General features: G+C 47.5%; 1 protein-coding gene across 1 annotated transcript in view; it reads right to left on the bottom strand.

The window, feature by feature from the left end:
* The window catches only part of ABL1 (ABL proto-oncogene 1, non-receptor tyrosine kinase), a 150,704-nt gene that overhangs the window by 103,829 nt on the left and 23,079 nt on the right, over positions 1–23,796 (bottom strand). The window lies entirely within an intron of this gene.

Here is a 23,796-nt window from a genome sequence, read left to right as displayed (position 1 = left end):
AAAAGAATGGACACGTCTGGAGTTGCCTCCTCTGATCTTTTTATCTAACAGAAAAAACCCAAAAACACCTCCTCAGAGGGAGTAGGAAGCGACTTCAATCATCCATGCTCCCCTTCCCATTTGTGGAAATAACGCGCACTAACCGTCACTCAGTATTTCTTCCGGTCCTAATACAGGTGACATTCAAAGGCTCGCCTAGGCTCCTACATCAGTCCCCATGTGTGGCCACCGAAGCTGGTGAGCGTAAGTAGATACGTGACCGGAGTGGCAAAGGCAGACCGACCCACCCAGCCATCAGGGCGAATAGCATCAGCCCAGGGCATGTGCCCGGCTCAGTGCGGGCACTGGACACAGAGCAGAGTGACCGGGACAGTCACAGCCCTTCCCTGCCACACTAATGGGACTCATTGTAAACATGGGAAGTGCCAACGAGGACTCACACAGGTCCTAGAGAATCTGCCTGAGATCGGAAGGGTCTCAGGAAGTGACCTGGAAGAGAAGAGTGTGAGCTATGGGACCGGGGCGGGGGGGGGAGGGCGGGGGGGAATTCACTTGCAAAGACTGGATCCACGTATCACTAGGAGGTGAGGAGAATCCGAAACTGAAGCTGCGAGAGGTTTCATCCGGGGACTGGTCAGATGCGGACACCCCCAAGGTCACGACCAATACGACAAACAGACAAGACGACATCCACATGGCCTATCACCAGGTAACTTCACTGTCACCTGGTTCACCACATTTCCAGAAGGCCCTACAACTTCCTTCCTAATAAAACAGACAACCAAAAACCAGAGGACGAGCCAATGTAAAATGTGTTTGCTTGTATTGAAAGTGGTTTGCATTCGGGGCTGATCGTTTTCACACAATGTTCTTTTTGAGAACACTCAAATTATAAAAGGCCTCTGCGGTGCCAGAAAGCAGAGAGGGCTCTATTAATACAATAGCTGAGCAGCTGTAAATCATAAAACCTCTAGTAATCGAACTAAAATGCCAGGCTTGGCCAGTAGTATCTCAAATACAACTGCACCGTATTTCTATTCTCTCCGTCCCAAGACATCGGCCACCTAGGAGCATCCAGACGATGACACTGTTTTAAACCGAAAGTAATTCCCCACGTAACAGATCACTCATATGCTAAATATATTGTTGTTTGCCTTGTGGTGGCCACGTTGGCTAGAGGCATTCCGTCATCTCACGCACCCATTTCTCTCTATACGTTTATAAGCCCCGCCCCCCCTTCCTAAGCATAAAGGGCTAAACAGTAGAAGGTCCTCCTGTGACATACTCTTGGGCACTAAGGTCTTTGATGTATCCTGAGACTTTACAGACTTCGTTTCAGAGGTGAATCTGAACTATACTATGCCATAAATCAGCAAGTTCTAACCTAAAGTTAAAAAAAAAAAAAAAATGGCAGAGGACAGCAAAGAGGCAAAGGATAGAATTTTTAAAGCGAATGACTTTGCCACTGTGAATGATGCCTTTCTAAAATGTCCTGCTGCTTTTCGAGTATCTCTCTCTTTCTCCCTCTGTTGATCTACGTTGCCATGACTACCACTTGAATCATCTTAACAAACTGCACACACATCCCCAGTGCTGTTATGGCCACTCTGTCACTCCAGATCGGCTTTCATTCACCTGGCAGCTGCTCAGGCCATTGTCAGGTCACACGGGGACTGACTTGTGACCAAGTAATTAGAAATCAGTTCTTATGGGGCGCCTGGGTGGCTCAGTCGGTTGGGCGGCCGACTTCGGCTCAGGTCACGATCTCGCGGTCCGTGAGTTCGAGCCCCGCGTCGGGCTCTGGGCTGATGGCTCGGAGCCTGGAGCCTGTTTCCGATTTTGTGTCTCCCTCTCTCTCTGCCCCTCCCCCATTCATGCTCTGTCTCTCTCGGTCTCAAAAATAAATTAAAAAAAAAAACGTTAAAAAAAAGAAATCAGTTCTTAGATTTCTTTTTTTTTTTTAATGTTTATTTATTTTTGCAAGAGACAGAGACAGAATGCGAGTGGGTTAGGGGCAGAGAGAGAGGGAGACACAGAATCCGAAACAGGCTCCAGGCTCTGAGCTGTCAGCACAGAGCCCGACGTGGGGCTCAAACTCACGAGCTGTGAGATCATGACCTGAGCCAAAGTTGGACGCTCAACCGACTGAGCCACCGGGCGCCCCAGTTTTTAAGATTTCTTAAAAAAAAAAAAAAAGTCATAGTTCCCACCAATATGTGATAATATTTAAATCTCACTCATAATTCCTTTTTTAAAAATGTTTATTTGTGTGTGTGTGTGAGAGAGAGAGAGAAGTGGGGGAACAGGATCCAAAGAAGGCTCTGTGCTGACAGCAGAGAGCCCAATGCAGAGCTCGAACCCATGAACCGTGAGATCATGACCTGAGCTGAAGGTGGACGCTTAACCAACTGAGCCACATAATTCTTAATTAACCAGAGAGTTTTTTCTTCCCTATTTACCACAATTTTTTTTCAAGGAGAAAATGACAAGTTTTCAAAATACAGGGAACTTTTTAAAAGAAGTCTAAATAATTTGCTCTTGATAATACCCTAGAGGTTAATATACATTTGGCTTAACGGCCTATGTTTTCCCTCTCTGCACTAATCCATAACCATCAAAGGTATTAAAATGATGACTCCAGGTTTCTGGGGCAAGATCGTGGACTGAGCACATGAACTTACCCTCTCTCCTGCCTGTGACTCCTTTAAATTACAATAAAAGTGTTTTGTTTGTTTGTTTAAGTATTTTACACTTATTTATTTCTGAGAGACAGAGAGAGATAGGGCGTGAGTGGGGGAGGGGCAGAGAGAGAGGGAGACACAGAATCCGAAGCAGGCTCCGGACTCTGAGCTGTCAGCGCAGAGCCCGACGCGGGGCTTGAACTCACAGACCACGAGATCACGACCTAAGCTGTAGTCAGCCGCCCAACCGACTGAGAGACCCAGGTGCCCCTATTTGTTTTTTTAAGTCTAAACCCTTTCTAAGTCTGTCTGTGAAATGGCAGACAGCCAAAAACCCACACCTGACCCACCTCTCCACACCCAGACAGCTACCTCCAGGTAAGGACGGCTCCCCTCTAAAGAAATCCAAGTAGTCTCAAAAGTACTAATGCAGTGTTCATGCCCCAACGTAACGTAAGCCCTCTGAGAGGGAGTTTCTTAATTCCCCTCCTCGTTAATCCAGAAAGGCAATTAGCCAACCTACAATCCCTCCTTGTACTAGTTGTACAATTCCTCGTCTCACTTTATTTACTTTTTTTCAGTTTATTTAAGTAAACTCTAGACCCAACGTGGAGCTCAAACTCATGACCCTGAGGTCAAGAGCCTCAGGTTCTGCTGAGCCAGTAAGGCGCCCCTCTGCCCAGTCCCACTTCAAATCTAAACGGACAACTGGGATCACGAGAGTTTGGGGGAAGCCCTGGAACATCACAGAGAAAGACCAAGACAAACAGACGAACCCTGAAGGAAACACAATTGGCAAAACTGGAGACATTTTTTTAAAACACCAGCACCAACCAATATCTCATTCTTGTTCCCTCATTATAAAAGTATATTCTGAGTTTAATATTCTAGGGTGGCAATAACTTTCTCTCAGTACTTTTAAGACACTATTTCACTGCCTTCCGGTTTCCATGACTGCTGTAGAGAAGTCTCCCTTCAGTCTAACAGCGTTCCTTAGAAGGTCACGCATTTCCCTCCGATTGCCTTTAAGGCCCTCTTTTTGTCTTTGGTGTTCCAGTACATTCCAATTTGCCTGGATAAGGTTTTTGGTGGGGTTTTTGTTGTTGTTGTTGTTGTTGTTATTCTACTTGGGATTTGCTCTGATTCCTACATCTAAAGATTCATGGTTTTGAATATTTTTAGAAATTTTTAGCGTTACGACCTCAAATACTGCCTCTCCCTGGTTATCTGTATTATCTTCTTCTGCCTCCCCATATAAGCCTACATTTGATATCCTCAAATTCTGTTCTCTCTTTCTCTAGACTTGACTTTCCTATTTTTCATCTGTGTCTTTCTGTACAGCAATCTGTGAATTTCTCCATCTGTGTCCTCCAACAGTCTCTTCATCTGTGTCTACCTTGTTTAACCCATCCACTGAGGTTCGAGTTTCACCGACGATATAGTTTGGCTCTTTTTCAATCCTTCCTGATTCTTTCTTCATAAGATTTTTAGTCCTGTTTTCTGTTTCACACTTTACTTTCTCAAGTATTTTAAACCATTATTTTATATTCCAAAACTGATCACTTGAGTATCTAAAACTCTACCCTGGCTCCGCTGTTCTTTTTTCCTGCTCTCTTCTTATTCACGGTTGTTTCCTCCTGTTTTTAAATTTTGGACTCTCAGATCATGCTTGGAGAGGTTTTATGATATGTGGGAATCCTGAGCTGAGGCTGGGATAAAAGTAGGTATATTCCAAGACATGTACTGACGTCTGCCAAGCACCTGGGAACTCTACCAACTTAGGCTTTCTTTAAGATAATTTCTCTTCTTCCGATTTCCCAGACTACACAGATCAAGTAAATTGAAGCAAAGTTCAAGAGAAGGCAGGCCTAGGGTAAAAATTATCCGAGGAGATTTTTTTTTCCTCTCAAAGTATGGACCAACTCAGACAAGTTTCTTTTTTAATACAATACCAGTGGGCTTACTTTTTCACTCTACCATTTTGCTAGAGATCTAGGCTTGCAATGACAGCCTTATATGGGGGCCTCAGTTCAACTTCCCTGTTTACCACGGGTCCAAGACTTTGTCTCCTGTACCGCAAACAGCCTTTGAAACCCAAGTCTCACAGACGCCCACCATGTGACCCAGACATTCCATCCCGAGTTACCCAAAATCATTAAAAGCATATGCTCATACAAGGACTTGTTCACAAATGTTCCCAGGCTTTATTTGTAATAGCCCCCAAATGGAAACAACCCAAATGCCCATCAACAGGTGAACATATAAACAAATTGTGGTATATCCAGACAACGGAATAGTACTTAGCAATAAAAAATAAAACACTGATATACACAAAAACATGGATGACTCTCAAAATAACGTCAAAGAATATACAGCATATGAATTATATTTTCTAGAATTTTAAATAAATAAAAATTAATTTACACTAACAAAAAACAGGTAAATGGTTGGGGATGGGGGTGGGGGTGTTGGGGGAGACCAGGAAAGGATTTTAGAGGGTCTTCAGAAACTTCTGAGGATGACTGATATTTTCATTATCTTAATTGCGGTGATGATTTACTTCATGGGTGTACATATGTCACAATTTATCAAATTATATAACTTTAAATGCACACAGCTTATTATATATCAATAAAACAATCTGGGGGAGAAAATAACCCCTTGGTTACTGGAACCAGCAGACTCAAAGACAGCTGGAGTGTAAACCTGCCCATCTTATTTTCAGCTTATCCTTTTATTTTTTAGGCCTTCCCTCCTCTCTTGCAAGTTTAGCTATTTTGTCAATAAGACGTCTGTTATGTCTTAGGTATCGTGTCCAGGTGGATTTTCAGAATAGCTCACCTGTCGTTTCACTAGCAGAAGTCTCCCCCTCATCTGTTTTTGAAGGTGATGCTAAATGTCCCTAAAGGTCTATCATGCTGTCCTCTTCCTCCCCCAAGCTCCCCAGCAGAGAAAACCTTCAGGCAAACATACAGCTGGATCACAATCTAATGCCTGTGGACCGTATATTTTCCTTTCCTCGGGGTCTTGCTCACAATACGCCCTCTGCCCACAATCTGTGTCTCCCTCCTGTGCCCTTGGGTGGGGGCAGGGTACACACTTGGGGCAGGGTCCTAGCTGGGGAAGGGTGAAATTCTACCTCATTCCCGCAGACCTCTCCATACACCCACGTACTCTCTCCTCTCACCTTCACCCCCCCAACACCACTCCCACACTTGTCCCTGACCAGGCAGCCTAGCGGGGAGCAGCTCTCCTCTCGGCCACTGTCATTCTTCTTACCTAAATTATTAATGTGAACAAAATAATGCCCAGCATTTGAATTAAATGTTTGAGTGTCATCTTGTCTATTTGGTTCCTGAAAAGCAGGACCATCTGAATCTCCCACAGAGCTAGCACAATGCCTGTGCCTGTGTGGACAACATAAATACCTGGCAAATGAATCAATGGACAGGAGGGAAAATTCTTCAGGGAAACTACTGTGATGGGAGCCATCTCCTCTCCCTCCCCAAGAAGCACAAGTGCCAACCAGCCCGAGATTCTGGTGCAAATAACCTAAATCCAGCCGGTGACAGCAGTGACTCCTTAGAAGTATCTAGTTCAAGGGACGCCTGGGTGGCTCGGTCGGTGACTCTTGGTATCAGCTCAGGTCATGACCTCACAGTCGTGAGATCACGTCCTGCGTCAGGCTCCGTGCTGAGCATAGAGAATGCTTGGGATTCTCTCTTTCCCTCCCTCCCTCTCTCTCCCCTCCCCTCAAAATAAATAAACATTTAAAAAAAAAAGAAGTATCCAATTCAAATCTGTAAGGCAGACACACTTTGCCTCTCAACTAAAATGTTAAAACTGTTCTGCCTGCAGTAATTGTTAGGCAAACATTTTAAAAATACCAATTAAAAACAATTTTTTATGTTTATTTTTTTGAGAGAGAGAGAGAGAGAGAATAAGCAGGGAGGGGCAGAGAGAGAGGGAGACAGAAATCCCAAGCAGGCTCCGCACTGTCAGCACAGAGCCCAGTGAGGGGCTCGAACCCACGAACTGTGAGATCATGACCTGAGCCGAAACCAAGAGTCGGACGCTTAACTGACTGAGCTACACAGGCGTCCCAATGCCAATTTCTGAAGGAGAAATATTTATGATGTTTTATTTATAGATGTATCTTTTTTTCCTGTTAAGCACACAAGCTTTTCAGTGAAGATATCTAGAAAATATTAAAGTATAGCATCAGTTAATGTATAATAAATTTCATAATGCTTAAGAAAGGACAAGTGATCCCATGTTCTAACATCTTCATAATGTATTGGGCCAATAAAAGGACAGGACTCCATTTTCCTCTTTGTCCCCGAAAACTCAAAGCACAAATGTGCAGAACAAAAATTGGCACTCCAGCTGCAAATCCCTGCCTAAAATTCAATGCCGACCCCTAACTTTTTGTTTCGTTTCGTTTCGTTCTGCTTTTGTTTTTCTAAGGGAGCGCCACCATGTGGTGAATGATTTTAGTACACTTTTAACACAGCTACCGATAGGATGTGTCACAGTCAATTCATCACCCAAGGTACCAAAGCCTGTGATCGGGGGCAGGGGTGATGTGGAGAAGTTGTATCACTAGGGTCTACAGCCCTATCCCACAGCACCTCTCTTCTACAAGAAGTACAATTTGCCAACTTTAAAGCTGTTATTTATTTAACAAACACATATACAGCACTTCCTATGCGCCTGCAACTGTTCTAAGCACTTTATGAATATTTAGAAGGCAGTGTGTGTGTGCCAGACACACAGTAAGCACTCTACGTGTCCAATAAAATTTAAAATTACCGAATGATTTATATTCAATACAGCTCTTCCCATGTAAGGATTCTGAAAAAAACGGCCCATATTATAAGTCTCAGTAATCTTCTGAAAAAAGAAAAGGAGGCAAAACTGGTAGAAATAAAGAGGAGAGAAGCCAGAAGTCTGTCTGCTCTAAAAGCCTGGTGAATGGATAAACAAACTGTGGTATATCCATACAAGGGGATACTGCTCAGAGACAGGCGGGTAACTGCTGATCATGGGTGACAACTGGCTGACTCTCAATGTGTTACATTAAGTGAAAGAAGCCAGATGGCGGCGGGGGGGGGGGGGGGGGGGAGGGGAGAGGAGGGGAACCACCATATATACTGTCCGATTCCACTTATACGACATTCTGGAAAAAGCAAAACTATAAGGACCGAAAACAGCTCAGTGGTTGCCAGGAGCTGGGGGCGGGGGAGGGGATGACTGCAAAGGGGGCAGCGCTGGGGAATTCTGGAGGTGATGACATTGTTGTCTGTCTCGAATGTGATGGTCATTTCACAACTATACGCGTTTGTCAGAGTTCACAGAACTGTAGGCTAAAGAGAGTCTTATGCTCTTTAGAAACTGTACCTCAATGAACTTGACTAAAAATATAATAATATGAAATACAGTAAAGGGCCAGGGCCACTGTTTGGCTTTCCAAATTAAATGCCGGTTATGTTTTCAGAAGCTAAAAGTTGCAATCGATAAAAGTTAAAAACCGACTCGACTTTTTGTCTATAACCAACCTACTACTTGGATCTCTGGCCTTTATCAGAACTGCCCTTTATACTATTTACAATTTACTCAGTGCTGTGTAACAAGCACTATTCTGTTACTTTACATTTACTGTCCAATTTTCTGTCTCAATTACAGGAATATATGAAATAAAGAGTGAAACACACCCCTTCCCCTCTCCATACCGTATTCCCCCATCCATTCCACTCCCAGAGACCACCACTACCAACAAACCTTTTCCTAAACGCCTACCGACCCACAATTTTCTCTGCATGAATAGGACTTACTACACTTGCTTTTCTCTTAAACGTGTTCAACAGGTTCCATGTCAAGCCGCATAAAGCTACCCCAACCTCAACAGCTAGACATGTGGCACAGGACGATGGCCACAACTTATTTTGCCATACCATTAATGAATATTGAAGCTATCGCCAACTGTTCTCTTAGGTTCTTTACAGAGGTTCCCATTTAATTCTCCCGATGACCCTACAGAGTGGACCTATTATAGGTTAAGTCTCCCAAGACTTGAAAAGACGCACTCACTCGTTCCTTCCTTCAACAAACACTACCCTGGGCCAGGAACACGACACACACAGTCAGACAGTCTCGGCCACCATATAACTCACTGTCTTTCTTCTCTGCTCTCCGTTACAATCAACGATCCCCTTGATGAGCGCAAGACAGGGTTGACATAAGGAAGGTTCTAGGGACTGAAGAGAGGTCCTCGGCCCAGGTGGGGCAGGGCGGTCACTGGGTGAACGCTCCCCGTGTCTGTTCTTGGCGTTGCTCTCCTCCATCCCCATCAGACTGAGGACACACAGCGAGAGTCACCACTGGCGCCATCGTAAGGGGGCTCTGCTCTTGCCAACAAATGTCTTCTGTCACTCCACGATGCCGCTAAATGCCACCTCACACCGCGCTTCCCACGAAGTTGCGTACCTACTTTGCACAGCGTAGACTATTTTACATGCTCACAAATGTAGCAGCCAGGGGCACTTGGGTGGCTCCGTGGGTTGAGCGTCCAACTCTTTTGGTTTCGCCTCCGCTCAGGATCTCACGGTTCGTGGGTTCGAGCCCCACGTCGAGGCTGTCAGCGCACTGTCAATGGGGAGCCTGCTTGGGATTCTCTCTCTCTCCCCCTCTCTCTCTCTGTTCCTCCCCTGCTAGTGTTCTCTCTCTCAAAATAAATAAACTTTAAAAACAAACAAATGTAGCAACCAAGTAAATCCTGCCACCAATCAATGCTTCCAGCAAGGACAACAATCGGGGCGGCTGGGTGGCTCAGTCAGTTAAGCGTCTGACTTCGGCTCAGGTCATGATCTCACGGTTCGTGAGTTCGAGCCCCGCGTCAGGCTCTGTGCTGATAGCTCGGAGCCTGGGGCCTGCTTCGGATTCTGTGTTTCCCTCTCTCCCTGCTCCTCCCCTGCTCACACGCTGTCTCTGTCTCAAAAATAAATAAAAATTGGAAAAAAAAAAGAAGAAGAAGGACCACGAACAAGACAAGGCCACAAGCTCTAAGGCTTCCAGAGGCCGGCAGCTGAGCTCAAGAATGAAGTGCTCAGGCAGGCTCCCCCATTCTAAGGGATGTTGCTTGAAAGACAGCAGGCAGTCAAGCTCCAGCAGAGGGGCCATGGGAGAGGGCAGGGTTTGCGGGAGTAAAATCTCCTGGTTAAAAAAATCATTATGGAAATTTAAAACTAGATCTCCAAGTAGAGAGAACAGTGTAAGAATCCCCACGTACCCCCATCTACCCACGTACCACCCGCCCTGGCTGCAACAGGTACCGACTCACAACTGACTGGCTTTCATCGATACCACCCACTCCTCCAGAACACCCACTCCTCGGCTCACAAATGGATTTCCCCCCAATGTTTTAATGTATTAACCATTATTATTATTATTATTATTTCTTAAGTAAGCTCTACACCCATTGTGGGGCTTGAACTCATGAGCCCGGGGTCAAGAGTCGCATGCTCTACTGACTGAGCCAGCCAGGCACCCTAGATTTCCACCCCCCCCAAATAAAAAAAAATTTTTTTTTTTTTAATTTTTTTTCTACGTTTTTATTTATTTTGGGGACAGAGAGAGACAGAGCATGAACGGGGGAGGGGCAGAGAGAGAGGGAGACACAGAATCAGAAACAGGCTCCAGGCTCTGAGCCATCAGCCCAGAGCCCGACGCGGGGCTCGAACTCACGGACCGCGAGATCGTGACCTGGCTGAAGTCGGACGCTTAACCGACTGCGCCACCCAGGCGCCCCTAAAAAAATTTTTTTAAGTTTATTTGTTTGAGAGAGAGAGAGACAGAGACATAGAGAGAGGGGGAATCCCAAGCAGGCTCTGCACCGTCCACGCACAACCCGACAAACTGTGAGACTGTGACCTGAGCCGAAATCAAGATTCACTCCACCAACCGAGCCACCCAGATGCTCCCCCCCAATTTTTATACTTTGCTTGAATTCAGTTCTTAATGAGCTCCAGGTATTGCAATCACATCTCTGTTACTCTACAGATGCCACTCAATCTTTTCCTTCCAATTTACCCATCAACTGAAACAGAGAACAGATCGTTTCTATAGAGTTCTTAGTCTAAATTTTGATGACTGAGTTTAACAGGCTAGGAGGTGTATTTCAATGCGTCTTTCTATGTGAAAACTTTCTTTGCTCAAATGCAAGTGCCTACGTCCTGTTTCTGTGCGCGTGTGTGCGTGCGCGTGTGTGCGTGCACGTGTGCGCACACACCTTCTCTCGAAGAGCCGGGTCATGGCTGGTTTGAGGAGTCAAATGTGTTTCTTTCTCACGCGACCTGCAGCTCTCCCGGAACTAAAACTCGGTATTCCCACATGAGGCCGGGCTCTCCAGGGCATTCTGAGGCCAAGTGAGCCTTTACAAGAAGGAGATCACTGAGGGTATTCCGGGAGGAGAGCAAGCAACTATATCAATAAATACACAAAGGATTTCAGATGGCACGTGCTGTGAGAAATGAAGAGGAAAAGAGTCTGAGTGCTGGCACGGGAAGCCTGGATCGGGTCGGCAGGGAAGGCCTTTCCTAGCAGGTGCCACATGGGCAGGAACCCCCACGATCTGAAAGAGCCCGGCCCGGCAGACGTGGCGTAAGAGAACCCCAGCAGAGGCAAGGGCAGAGCCCGGGGCAGGCACTAACAGGGAAAAGCACCCCAGTAAACAAAGGGGGTGACGGGAGGGGAAGTCCCAGAGGGACACCAGGCCCAGACCACATGGGCCCACGGGCTGTGGAGAGAAGTTGGGAATTCTATTCCAAGAGGCCAACCCGGCAGGAGACGGAAAACTGAGATCTGACGTAAGTGTCTGAGGAAAGGTGTCTGACGGCAGAAGGAGGACAGACACGTACGAGAACAAGACCAGGTTGGGAGGCCGGGGAATCTTTCGGGACAGAGTCAGCGGTGGCACAGGGCCAGGGTGGTAGGATTTCTCTGGGATTCATTCTGGAGCATCTGCTGCTTCACTGGATGTGGGGAGGAGGGGTAAGGGAGGAGTCAAGGATGATGGGGGGGGGGGCAGGGCACCTGAGGAGATGAAGTCATGGCCACAGGCTATCACCCTTTCCCCAGGTCCTAAGCCACCAAAAAAAAAGAGACAGGAAGTGATCAAAAGGTACCAACTTCCAGCTATAAAGTAAGTTAAGACTCGGGTTTTGCAATATACAGCCTAGGGAATAATATTGTAATGTTGTAATATTACAATATTACATAATATGAGAATAACACTCTAATGATGTTGTAATATGACAATATTACACAATATGACAATCATAATGTAATGGCATTGTAATAATTTTTGTATGGTGACAGATGGCACCGAGATTTATGTTAGCGATCGTTTCGTAATGTAATAAACGCCGAGTCACTGTTGTACGCCCAAACCTAATATAATACTGCAGCTCAACCACATTTCGATTAATGTTTTTTAAAAAGGACTGGAATGTGAAGACCAGGTTTGGTGAGAACCCATCCACTTGACAGAAGTCCCTGAAAGCACATGTGCTTTTTCACCGTCACCTCCGTAACCACAGGGCACACTCTCCTCTGTTTTCTGACATGCCAAGCCCAACGCCGCCACCCGGGTGGGCGCCCACGCGGCTCTCCAATCTCCTGTTGGATGCCAGCTTTGGAAGGGGCCTCCAAACCCGGGGCCTCTAAGTTTTCCATTCTCTGCTCAGGGTCCCACTCAGAAGTTTGTCTATGACCATCGTTCCTCTCCCTGGACCGACGGTGAGGCATCTGTCCTGCCCAGCCAGACCCACTTGCCACGCTGTGGTCATGTGGCTTGCTCTGGTTATTCAGTGTGGCCATGAGCCAGCCAGCAGGGGCACCCGGGGAGGCCAAGAGTGCTTGGTATGTGTCTACGGAATGCCCCGGGCCACATTCTTCCGCACACACGCCAGGGCCCCGGGGCTCTCACAATCAGAAGCTCCCGGGCAGCAGTTTCTCGGGGACCCTGGGAAACTTGTGGGCGATGACCCACACCCACTTGATCTCCATCTTGCCAAATACAGTCTAATGAATTCACCCGATTCTGGGTTGTATCTTCTCCCTCCTCAGGGAAGCACTCAAAAGGAGCCTAACACCCAGTCCTTGTGACAGTTCCCTTACCTAATTCTGCTGGCAAACCACCCAGCCGACGCGAATGACTGGTGGATTCATTTGGTCAGTGCCAGGACTGGGAAAACCTGGTGGGCTATCATGGCCGATTAGATTTACATAACTTTCCAGAATTTTAGCATTTGTTAAAGCACTCAAACTGTGGCGTAAAGAAGAAAGCAAAGGGTTCCTGAGGTGCTTAAGAGAGATCAGAAGGCTGATCAAAAGGTCAAATTATGGCTCTGTGCCACCCAGTGGCTTGGACTCCTCCCTCAGGAACAAAAATAAATATTCATTTGTTATTGGCGGCGGACAGGTAAACTGATCTACCAGATACGCCTTCCAGAGGGGTAGTTCGCGATATGTACCAAAGCCTTTAAAAGTACCTATTCTTTTTTTTTTTTTTTTTTTGAGAGAGAGAGAAAGCACGTGAGTGGGGGAGAGGGGGAAAAGAGGAGGGGGGAGGGAAGACAGAATCCCAACAGGCTCCGTGCTAGATGGGGAGCCCTATGCAAAGCCTGATCCCACAACCCTGAGATCATGACCTGAGCTGAAATCCAGAGTCGGACACTCAACTGACTGAGCCACCCAGGTACCCCAAAAAGTATCTATTCTTTAGACGCAGAAATCCCACTTCCAGAAATTTATCCTAAGGAAATAATAAGAAACACAAAAATGAATCGTGAAGATTCTGGAGGAAGAAACCATCAACAACGTTAAGTGCTCAATAACAGAGGATTAGGGGAATAAAGTACGGCATCCCCACACCTGTCGCAGGTATCTGCTGTCCAGCCTGCTGTACCTCAGCACAGTGCCCCTCCTCCCTTAAGAACTGTGCAGGGAAGTAGGTGAGAGGTACCCAGGTGTCCCTGGTTGCTGGCCGCAGCAACATCATAACCACACCAAAGCCTTGCCCTGTGCCTCTAACAACCCCCTTGAGAAGCTGATAAGGACTATGGACTTACACACACACACACACACACACACCAAAAAACAAAACTCAGGTGAACACACGTTTGCATATAATTTCAAGAGGCCTAGAAAGTCCAAAGAGAAGCATACCATTCATATTTAAGAAAAAAAATCTGGGCACCTGGGTGGCTCAGTTACTCTACTTGTCAAAACAAAAATTTTTTTTTTGAGAGACAGAGTGAGACAGAGCACGAGTGGGGAAAGGGCACAGAGAGGACAAGATGTGAAGCAGGCTCCAGGCTCCGAGCAACTGTTCAGCACAGAGCCCAATGCGGGGCTCGAACCCACGAACCGCGAGATCGTGACCTGAGCCGAAGCCGGACGCTCAACCGACTGAGCCCCCCAGGTGCCCCTCAGTTACTCTGCCTGTATCCTCTGAAGTAATTAAATCAATCCAAACCCAAGGTGTTAAGGACACAAAACACGATATCCTTGAGCTTACATATAACAAACGCAAGGAAATAATGTGCCACGTGCGCCAGGAAATCTGTACAAGCTTTTTGGATCCATTTGTCAGAACAAGAATCTGATCCTGCTAACTACGTTGTTCAAACGAGACAAGCACAGCCCCCTTAAAGGGAAGAGGGAACCTCTGACATGTGACAAGGTCAGACCCAGAAGACCCAGATGTAAGTTTCCCCAGGCCCAGAGGCAATAAAACAAAACAACTTGAAGAGCTCTGGAGACAGGCGGGTACCCCAAAACCTCCCTGCACAGGATAAACGCTCTCCAGAAAGCTCGGCGCATATTTTCTAGGTAAACTCAGCTATCTATGTTCCTAGAGAGGAAAAGCTCCCTAAAAGGCATGGGGATGGCCACATCCTGGCCTCTGTAGCCGGGCACGACCTGGCCTCTGCCCTCACCTGCCGCCACTCTCCCACGTCCACCCAGCACCTTCGCGCACGCGGCTCCTTGGCCTGGAACGTTTCTACGTCTCCAAACCTCCTCCACGGTTCCAGTCTCAGCTTCAATGTCTGCTCCTCAAGGGCAGCCTTTCCTGCCCTCCCCTCACCCCCATTACGCTAGATGCGGTTTCCCTGGTGCTGGCCAAAGAGGTCGTCGTGGTGGCAATGACAACACACAATGACAACTAAGATTTTTTGAGTGCTTACTACGTACCAGGGCTTTTCCTCGTTCGCTTTAAGTGCGTTACTTCATTTACTCCTCACTATTAAAATCAGGGACGTGGGCGCCACCATGATACTCATTTTATAGCCAGTGTAGGAGCCAGCCTCTACAACGGTCCCCAGTGACTCCCATCTCACTTGTTCCGTCCCCTCCCCCACCGAATAGGGCAGACGTGTTAACCAACAGGATGCTGCGGAAATGACAGCGGGACTTCCACGACTAGGTCCCAAAGACACCGTGGCTGGGGCACCTGGCTGGCTCAGTGGGTGGAGCGTGTGACTCTTGATCTCGGGATCATGAGTTCGAGCCCCATGTCGGGTGTAGAGATTACTTAAAAATAAATAAGTAAATAAACTTAAAAATAAAAAAAGAAAGACATCGTGGCCTCTGCCTTGTGGTCTCTTGGACTGCCTAGTCTGGGGACACTCAAGTAGCCTGTGGACAGGTCCCCATGGTAAGGAACCGAGGCCTCCTACCAGTCGGCACCATCCTGCCAGCTGTGAGAAGCAGTTCCTCCAGCCCCAGTCAAGCTCTCAGATGACGGCGTCCCAGCCAACATCTGGAGCATAGTCTCAGCAGAGGCCACAGGCCAGAACCTTCCAGCTAGCTCACTTCTGACTTCCTGGTCCTGAGACACTGTGGGGCAATACATATTTTGTTGTTTTCAGCCACCGCGTTTTGAGGTGGTTTGTCATGCAGAAAGAGATGACCAACACTAATGGGAAAACGGGCTTGGAATGTAACCAGCTCACAGTGACACAACTCGGAAGTGGTCCAACCAAATGTCCGACTCTTGCTAGAAGGACTCCCGAGCCTGAGTTCTTAACCGTTACACCACACAGCCTCCTCCACATAAGGATGAACATCTCAACAGATCTCACACAGGCAAGAACCATAACTGTCTTTTCTAATGCTGTAGCCCTACCAGGCACCAGCAAAGTACACGCGGCACATCACAGGTCTTTTGTTAAGACGATGAACAAATAAAGTGACTAAAATGAAAACGATCACAAAAATGTACACAGCAACAGTGAGATTACAGGTGGCATGTTCTAGTGCCCATTTTGCTAAATTTGATTCTATTAAAAAATTTTTTTAATGTTTTTATTTATTTTTGAGACAGAAAGAGACAGAGCGTGAGCAGGGGAGGGGCAGGGAGGGAACGACACAGAATCTGAAGCAGGCTCCAGGCTCTGAGCTGTCAGCACAGAGCCCGACACGGGGCTCGAACCCATGAACCGTGAGATCATGACCTGAGCCGAAGTCGGATGCTCAACCGACTGAGCCACTCAGTCGCCCCTTAAATTTTTTAATGTTTTTCTTTATTTTTGAGACAGAGACAGACCATGAACAAGGGAGGGGCAGAGAGAGAGGGAGACACAGAATCTGAAGCAGGCTCCAGGCTCTGAGCTGTCAGCACAGAGCCCGACGCAGGGCTCGAACTCACAGACTGTGAGATCATGACCTGAGCTGAAGTCGGATGCTTAACCGACTGAGCCACCCAAGCGCCCCAACATTTTGCTAAATTTTAAAATATTTCCACAATGTACACATATTATGCGGTTCATTTCACTTCAATTCAATTTGAACTGGGGCCTGAAAGAAAATAAAGTCAATCATCCAAGTGTCCCAGGGCAGAGGAACTAGAAATCAGTGCAAAGGCCCCGTGGTTGAAACAGATTTGTCACGCTTAAGCAGAATGTGGGCCTACGTGGCTGTGGGAGGGATGCCGGGACACAGGCCAGATCTCACTTTGGCTCTTAGTTGTTAGTGAAACGAGAAGCTACTAGAGGCTTTTTAGCAGAGGAGCCACATGATCTCATTTGCATTCCTGAAAGATTATTCAGGTTTATGTATGAAAAATAAGTTGTAACGCAGGGAGCATCTGTAGGAAGGCTACCGCACAACCCCAGACAAAGGGATGGACTGGATGAGAGGATTCCTGTAGACAGTTCAGCACAGTGCCTGGCACACTGCACACACCCAGCAACTGGGGTTTCTTTCTGTCGTAGACGCGCAGTTTGCAAATCACGACACACACAGGCATCACTATAAACTAGAAAGTGCACACACATGCAGAGAGAGTTTTAAATTACCATGTTCTATATTCAATGGCATGAAAAAATGGCTTACAACATACTGGTAAGGTGCTTTGTTTGTTGGTTTTGAAACAAATGAACCACGGGGAGCCTGGGTGGCTCAGTCTGTTGAGCGGCCGACCCTAGATTTCAGCTCAAGTCGTGATCTCTCTGTTTGTGGGCTCGGGCCCCTTGTCGGGCTCTGTGCCGGCAGTGCGGAACCTGCTTGGGATTCTCTCTCTCTCTCTCTGCCCCTCCCCCACTTGTGCATGCACTCTCTCTCCCTTCCTCTCAAAATCAATAAATGAATGACTTAAAAAAAATAAATAAAACAAATGAACAACAACAACAACAAAAAAACCCAGCATACACAATATGACCCACACAATATGGTGTGGCTATAAGCAGAGAAATGTATCTGAGAAGTTTCCACAAAATCGTGCTCTCAATGCCTGATAATGGCAACTGTCTCCTTCATTACTAATGTCTAGCGATGACTCAAGAAAATAAAAGGGAGAAGCGCCTGGGTGGCTGTGCCTGTTAAGTGCTTGACTCTTGATTTCAGCTCAGGTCATGATCCCAGGGTCATGGATGGAGCCTGCTTGGGATTCTCTCCTTCCCTCTCCCTCTGCCCCTCCCCCACTCCCTCTAAATAAATAAATAAATGTAAGGAAGAGCTGAAGAAAACAGAATATTCCAGGATTTCTTGCTTTTGTTCTCCTGGTAGAGAAATAATAATAATAATAATAATAATAATAATAATAATAATAATGCATCAAAACAAAAACCTTTCCTTCCCAAAGAAAAGAGAGAAGGCTAGGAGAGGCTTCAGGGTAGGGAAGGGCTGGCGGTCAGAGAAAAGACATGGCACTTTCCCTCCAGAAGTCAGTGATCAGATGTGAATGATAGGTCAAAGACCGAAGAGTCATGAAAAAAACGTGTAAGTGCAACTTTCTTCCTTAAAAAGGAGAGAGAGAAGCCGTATAATGAGAACTTAGCATCCTATGCTTTAAGCAGAAAAGCCATCCCCTAATATTTTCAGGTCTTTTTGCCAGGATCAGTGATGCGGCCACTTGGAAAAGATCAGAACACTTCCTGCTTTCAAGAAGCCCTGACATTTGTGAGACTTGGAAGGGTCTATGCTAAGAGAACAGAAAGAAATCCAGGAACAACAGATCTCTTGTTACCAGCCGGTAGCTTCTACTACTAACCCAAGAGGAACAGGAGTCCTAATTGACAACAGTGTTCCAGTCCTTCGTAGGGTAAGTCCCCACACCAAGGACTCGCTTCAAGGAGGGGGTAAGAGACCAAACACAGCTGCTGTTGTTTACCCTTGGTCCAGCACCAGGATATCTGCAGGCCAGGCAACGGCAGAGTTAACCCCATTCGGTCCACGATCCAAGCAGAAGGTGACAGCATTTCAAGCCAGCTATGCTGACGACACAAAGCAACCACAGCCAGCGGGGCCTGGAGGTGAGCCTTCCGGGGGTGTGACAGGAGCAGGGCTCCCAGCCTGGCTCCACCACAGAGACAAACCCTTGAAGCTGGCTTCAACCAGACACACGGTCTGTGCGCAACCATCATCCCAACAAACGGCTGGTGTCCTGGGAAGCGCTCACCCCTTGCTCCACAGGAGCCTACGGCCTGCTGCCCCCAGGCCTCCACAGCCCCGGAGAACCTTCGGAAGGCAGGATCAGGCCTCCCTTGACTGTGATGAATGACGTGTCCTCTCTTAGTCAACCTCCCAAACCCAGTGACATAGGGATGATCTGGGCGGAAATAACAAGTTAGAACTGACAGCTAGCGAAGACAGAGGAAGAATCCATCCCAGGTCTGTGTGACTCCTGAGCCCCAACTCTTAGCCACTCTGTGAGCAAGACAGAGATAACGTGTCAAGCAGCCAGCACAGCGCCCAGGTCAAGGTCAGCCCTCGATGTAAGTTAGCCAACCATGTAAGCAATAGTAACCACATCCCTGAAGGAAGGTATGAGTGGGCGCATTTTACAACTAAAGGGTCTGAGGTAAAACTCCTGGGGGAGAAGAGACAGTGTTTGGGGTGTCCCAGAGGGGCCACGGCTTCTTGGCTTTCTTAAAATCTTTACCAAACTTCTCTAGTCTGTTTTCCATGAAATTGAGATTCTCAACAGGAAAATGGGGCCTGCACGCTGTTCACCATCTGGACTTCTCCAGGAGTCATGAAGCCTTCCCAAGTGGGCTGATCTCAGTCTGTCTTAGAACAACCTGTTCTCGCCGAGTTCTGAGCACGTGCTCTGGCTGGCCTGAGTTTCTTCATTTAGAAAGCAAGCTTCTAAAAGGGCCCCAAGCTGCCCAATAAAACAAACTGAGTCCCCCTTTCCATCCAGCTTTCAGCCTTAACTCCCTGGGGTACGGCTGTGGAGTGAGGGAGGCAGGCGGCACCAAGGGGAGCCCAACGTTGCCCAAGCGTTGCCCAGGCCCAGCGCCTGGGGGCCTCCAAATGCCCAAATTCCACAGCCATGAGCAGCAGGGCAAGACAGGGCTGTGTTTACATTTCATTTTAAAACACCCCCAGACGCACTCGCCTCGAAACCGCCTTACAGTCAAGGCAAAGGGGATCCAGATCGGCTATCGCGCATCAGAGCACAGCCGGCCGCTCTGCCAGCGTGAAGGCCCCGGGTGTGCATGGTGGAAGAGAATTCGGCAAGTCGCAACAGCAGAAACAGCCCCTTCCCCTGGGCTCCCACAAGCCCCAACTTCTCTTTCTGAGCAAAACGCTATCAGGTTGCCTTAGATACTGTCAAGATCATCCCCAAAGGTGAACAGAAAACAAGAGAGCACGATGCACGTCAATGGCTTGAAAGCAAAAAATACTTCCATTTCCAGCAGTGCTGAAATACGGATGCAAAAGATACTGAACTGAGTTGTGTTTGAAGATGTCAAACGTTTTAAGTTGTGAGGAAATAAGGGCCCCACTGAATCCTCCGATTTGAAATCTGGAGACCGCTGCACTCGGGTGTGGGAAAGGTCTACCTTTCATGGGACCAAATAATTCAAATATCCACCCAAACGCAGAAAGCCTGAGAAGCGGCTCTCTCCAGGAGAACTGAATGGGAAAGCTTCGGTGCCAACCTGGTTTGTCAGAAATCCAGGACACGGAAAGGGGAAAACACACACAACCTCCCAAATTCAGCTGCTTTTCAAAACCAGAATCCACCCGACGCAGGCGGTGGCAGGGAACCGCACATTCGTTGATCGGTGCTTTTCCGCTCCCACTCCTCTTTATTGGAAAAGTGGGTCCCCCTTTGCTCACGGAGACGTGATTCCTCTGAGAGGCGACACGGCTTACAGAACAGGAGACGACAATGCTTTACAAGCTGTTTTTGGATAAACGAGAAGTGGAGTCAAGTCTTTTCTGCGTCGACACCAACTTCTGATACGAAAGAGTGTTCTTTCTGTCCAAGGAAGCTCCTGAAAGACACGGGGCCTGGACAACGTCCTTGTCCTCCTGGGTCACCACCCTCACGGCCGGAGCAGATGTGCACAGACAGCAGGTCACGGACCAGATCTCTGGAGACCGGGGAGGGCCGCAGTCAAGCCGAGGCCCCTGGCGCTGGTGTTTACGCAGACCGCCACGATTCCAGAACCTCCACAACCCCCGTGAGCCCAGGCAAAGGAGCTGCAGGGCCAGGAGCAACATCTCAAGAAAATAGAGCTTTGGTTCTTCCCCAGACGGAAAAAAAAGGGAGAGCTGGTCCAAAGGGTCTCCGAACTGACACACTGTGAGAGCTAACACACCAAACATAACTCACGGGAAGTTAAGTCCTCCCGGGCAGTTGTTCTGACCGTTACAGTTGATTCTCTCCAGAGACCCAGACTTCCCAGTCACGGTGAGAACCACAAACGACCCGTACAGAAGTGCCGAGTTGAGTGACACACACGGACAAACCGCTGTGGGGAGGCGCGGACGGAGGCTGTTAACCCAATCCCGTTACTGAAGCGTGTCCAGAGCCAAAAGCCTTACCTTCTGCTTAAGTAAGAAGCCCAAGGAAGGGCCCACTTCTGGGAATGCCGCTCCCATTTCTGACCACCAGACTGAAGTTCATGGGATCATCTTTGTCTCTTCCCCTCTCTGCCCACTTGGCCAGCCATCAACCCCACAACCAAGATGGCTCTTGGTGCCCTCTCCCTTTCATCAGGCTGTCCTTACCTCAAGTGTCCTTCCTTCCAAGCCCAACCTAAACTCGAGTTTCAGATTAATTTTCTAAATCACAGCTATGATCTTTTAACAAGTTCCTTCAACAAATATTTATTGAGGGGCGCGCCACAGTGGCTCAGTCGGTTGAGCATCGGACTCTTGGTTTCGGTTCAGGTCATGATCTCACACTTTGTGAGATCAAGCCTGGAGTCGGGCGCTATGCTGACAGCACGAAGCCTGCCTGGGATTCTTGCTCTCCCTCTCCCTCTCTGCCCCTCCCCAACTTGTGCGCATGCGTGTTCTCTCTCTCTCTCAAAATAAATAAAACTTAAAAAACAAACACATATTTCTTGAACATCTACTACGTGCCAAGCATTACTCTAAGTACTGGGAATACTTTTGTGGTGCTAACACTCTACTGGGGACTATCTATAACTCCCACTGCCCACCAAATATTCCCAAAATCTTTGCCTTGGCACTTAAGGTCATCTCTGAAGTAGCCCGAACATGCCCCTCCTGCCTTAATCCACATACTCTCCTGAATATTCCAGCTAAACTATTCCTAATTTGTTTTGCCCTTTCCCACCTGAAGATACCTTCCCTGACTAGGTAAGTCTCTCTGGGATTATCAGTGTACATTCGATAAAGGTACACAGAGAAGCAAGTGTCCCAAGAGTGTTCCAAGAGTTCGAATTCCACCTTTATCTCCCTATCTTGCACCTCTTGAATATCCCCAGGGTAGATTAATCACTGCCTTCCAAGGCACCCATCCTACTGCTGGACTGCTCTCACTGTTCGAAAGCACGTTCCACACCAAGCCCAAACGCCCCTTAGTTTGTGACTTCTACCCACTACTAATTCTGACTGCCAAAGCAGTGCAGGGTGAGACCTGCTTCCTTCCACAGGAACTGTCCTTTAAATATTTTCAGACAGGGCCCCTGGGTGGTGCAGTCGGTTAAGCGTCCAACTCTTGATCTCGGCTCAGTTTAAATAAACAAACTTTAAAAAACAAAAAAATTTAAAAAAATTCAGGCAGCTAACATGTCTTCCCATAGTCTTTCCTCCAAGCTAAAAGATTGCCCAGAACACTCATGTGTTCATTTTATAAACATTTACTGAACATCTCCTATGTAAAAAGCACTACAGTATAATCTCTGCCCTAAAGACATTTAAGAGGGAGTGACAGAGAGGCAATTATCAAACAGTATGATAAATATCACAGTGCTAGGCACAGGACGCATTGAGAGTGGACAAAATAATATCTCAGTATACTTCTGTATCACAGATAGAAGGAGTTACCAGGTGGTATTCCTAACAGAGAGTTAGGAATAGACACTATAGTTTTTTCGTGTTAGCCACCTCCTTCTGAAGAATGAAATGAAGGAAGGAAGGAAGGAAGGAAGGAAGGAAGGAAGGAAGGAAGGAAGGAAGGAAGGAAAGCAACTACTAGTTACTGATTGTTACTCTGAGGTAGGCAATACAGCAGGCACCCCTACGCATGCATTCTGGACCGCACCCTCATAACAACCCTAGGGGATAGGTTTTATCCCATTTTAAAGAGGAGAAAAATGAAGGCTTAGAGAAATGACGTGTCCAAGGCCTCTGACCAAGAAAGTAGCAGAGACAGGATTCAAACCTAGATCTTCCCGATTTCAGAATCTGGGCGCTTAATCACTCACTATCTGGTCAGTAGGTGCTTGCCCTTTGTTTGGTCATCATCCCCTTTGAGAATCTCAGAAAGCAAAGGCTCCTTGCAAAGAAAAATGTCACTGTGCACATTCACAAAAGTATGCATAAGAGCCCAGGGGTCAGAGGCTCCGTAACTGTATGCATGCATCTTAATAATCAGCGTAGGACCCTGGGGCGAGGGGAGTAGACTGATGCTCAGTACCCACTCCCTCCGCCCCCAACATTCTGCCACGTAGCAGTGCAGAGGCTGGAGAGCTGAAAACGACCCATCAGCGTCACCGACTTCCTCGCAGCGAGGGTTTGAGTATGATTTAGGTTTTCTCAATCGGATGACCCTCGTGTGAGATCTGGAGAGCAGATGCGAGGGAGGCCGAGCACACGCCTGCTGCTTCCGCTGTTGCTGGGGCAGGGCCAGCTGTGGAAGCGCTTGGTTTTCCGGGGCAGAACTAGGGGTCCCGCCCCCAGGCATTAGCTTCACAGGGAAGCAGCAGCACGGGGCCGACTGCAGCCAGGGGCGTAATGCCCTTGACTGTAGCGGTGGTTCTAGAGCGGGCAACTCTCCGAGGACAGAAGAGGCTGCAGCTTCCTTGGTGGCCCAGGTCTGGGTGGTGACTCTGGGAATCATTCACAAAGCTCAACCTACAACGTGCTTTTTCAGCTCTCCCAAAAAAGTCGGTTAGCTGTAAAATACCCTATAATAAAGCCCTCCCGGTTAAAATGAGCTCCCGTGGGTTCTTGTCTCTGTAACTGAACCCAGGCCAGCAGAAAATCTCTGTTCTACGTTTTTAAAAATAAGTAACTGTTGTACAGATCCCAAGACATAGGTTCGGTCTCCATCTTCTGCTTTATTAATGTTTCAAAAAAAAAAAGCCTATAACCCACAATCAAGCTGTAATTTAAGACTAAGGGG

The sequence above is a fragment of the Puma concolor genome, chromosome D4 (genome assembly GCF_028749965.1).
Source record: "Puma concolor isolate L17-30 chromosome D4, mPumCon1.1.hap2, whole genome shotgun sequence".
Taxonomy (NCBI): domain Eukaryota; kingdom Metazoa; phylum Chordata; class Mammalia; order Carnivora; family Felidae; genus Puma; species Puma concolor.
The sequence above is the reverse complement of the archived record's forward strand: the minus strand, read 5'-3'. Positions and strand labels throughout refer to the sequence as shown.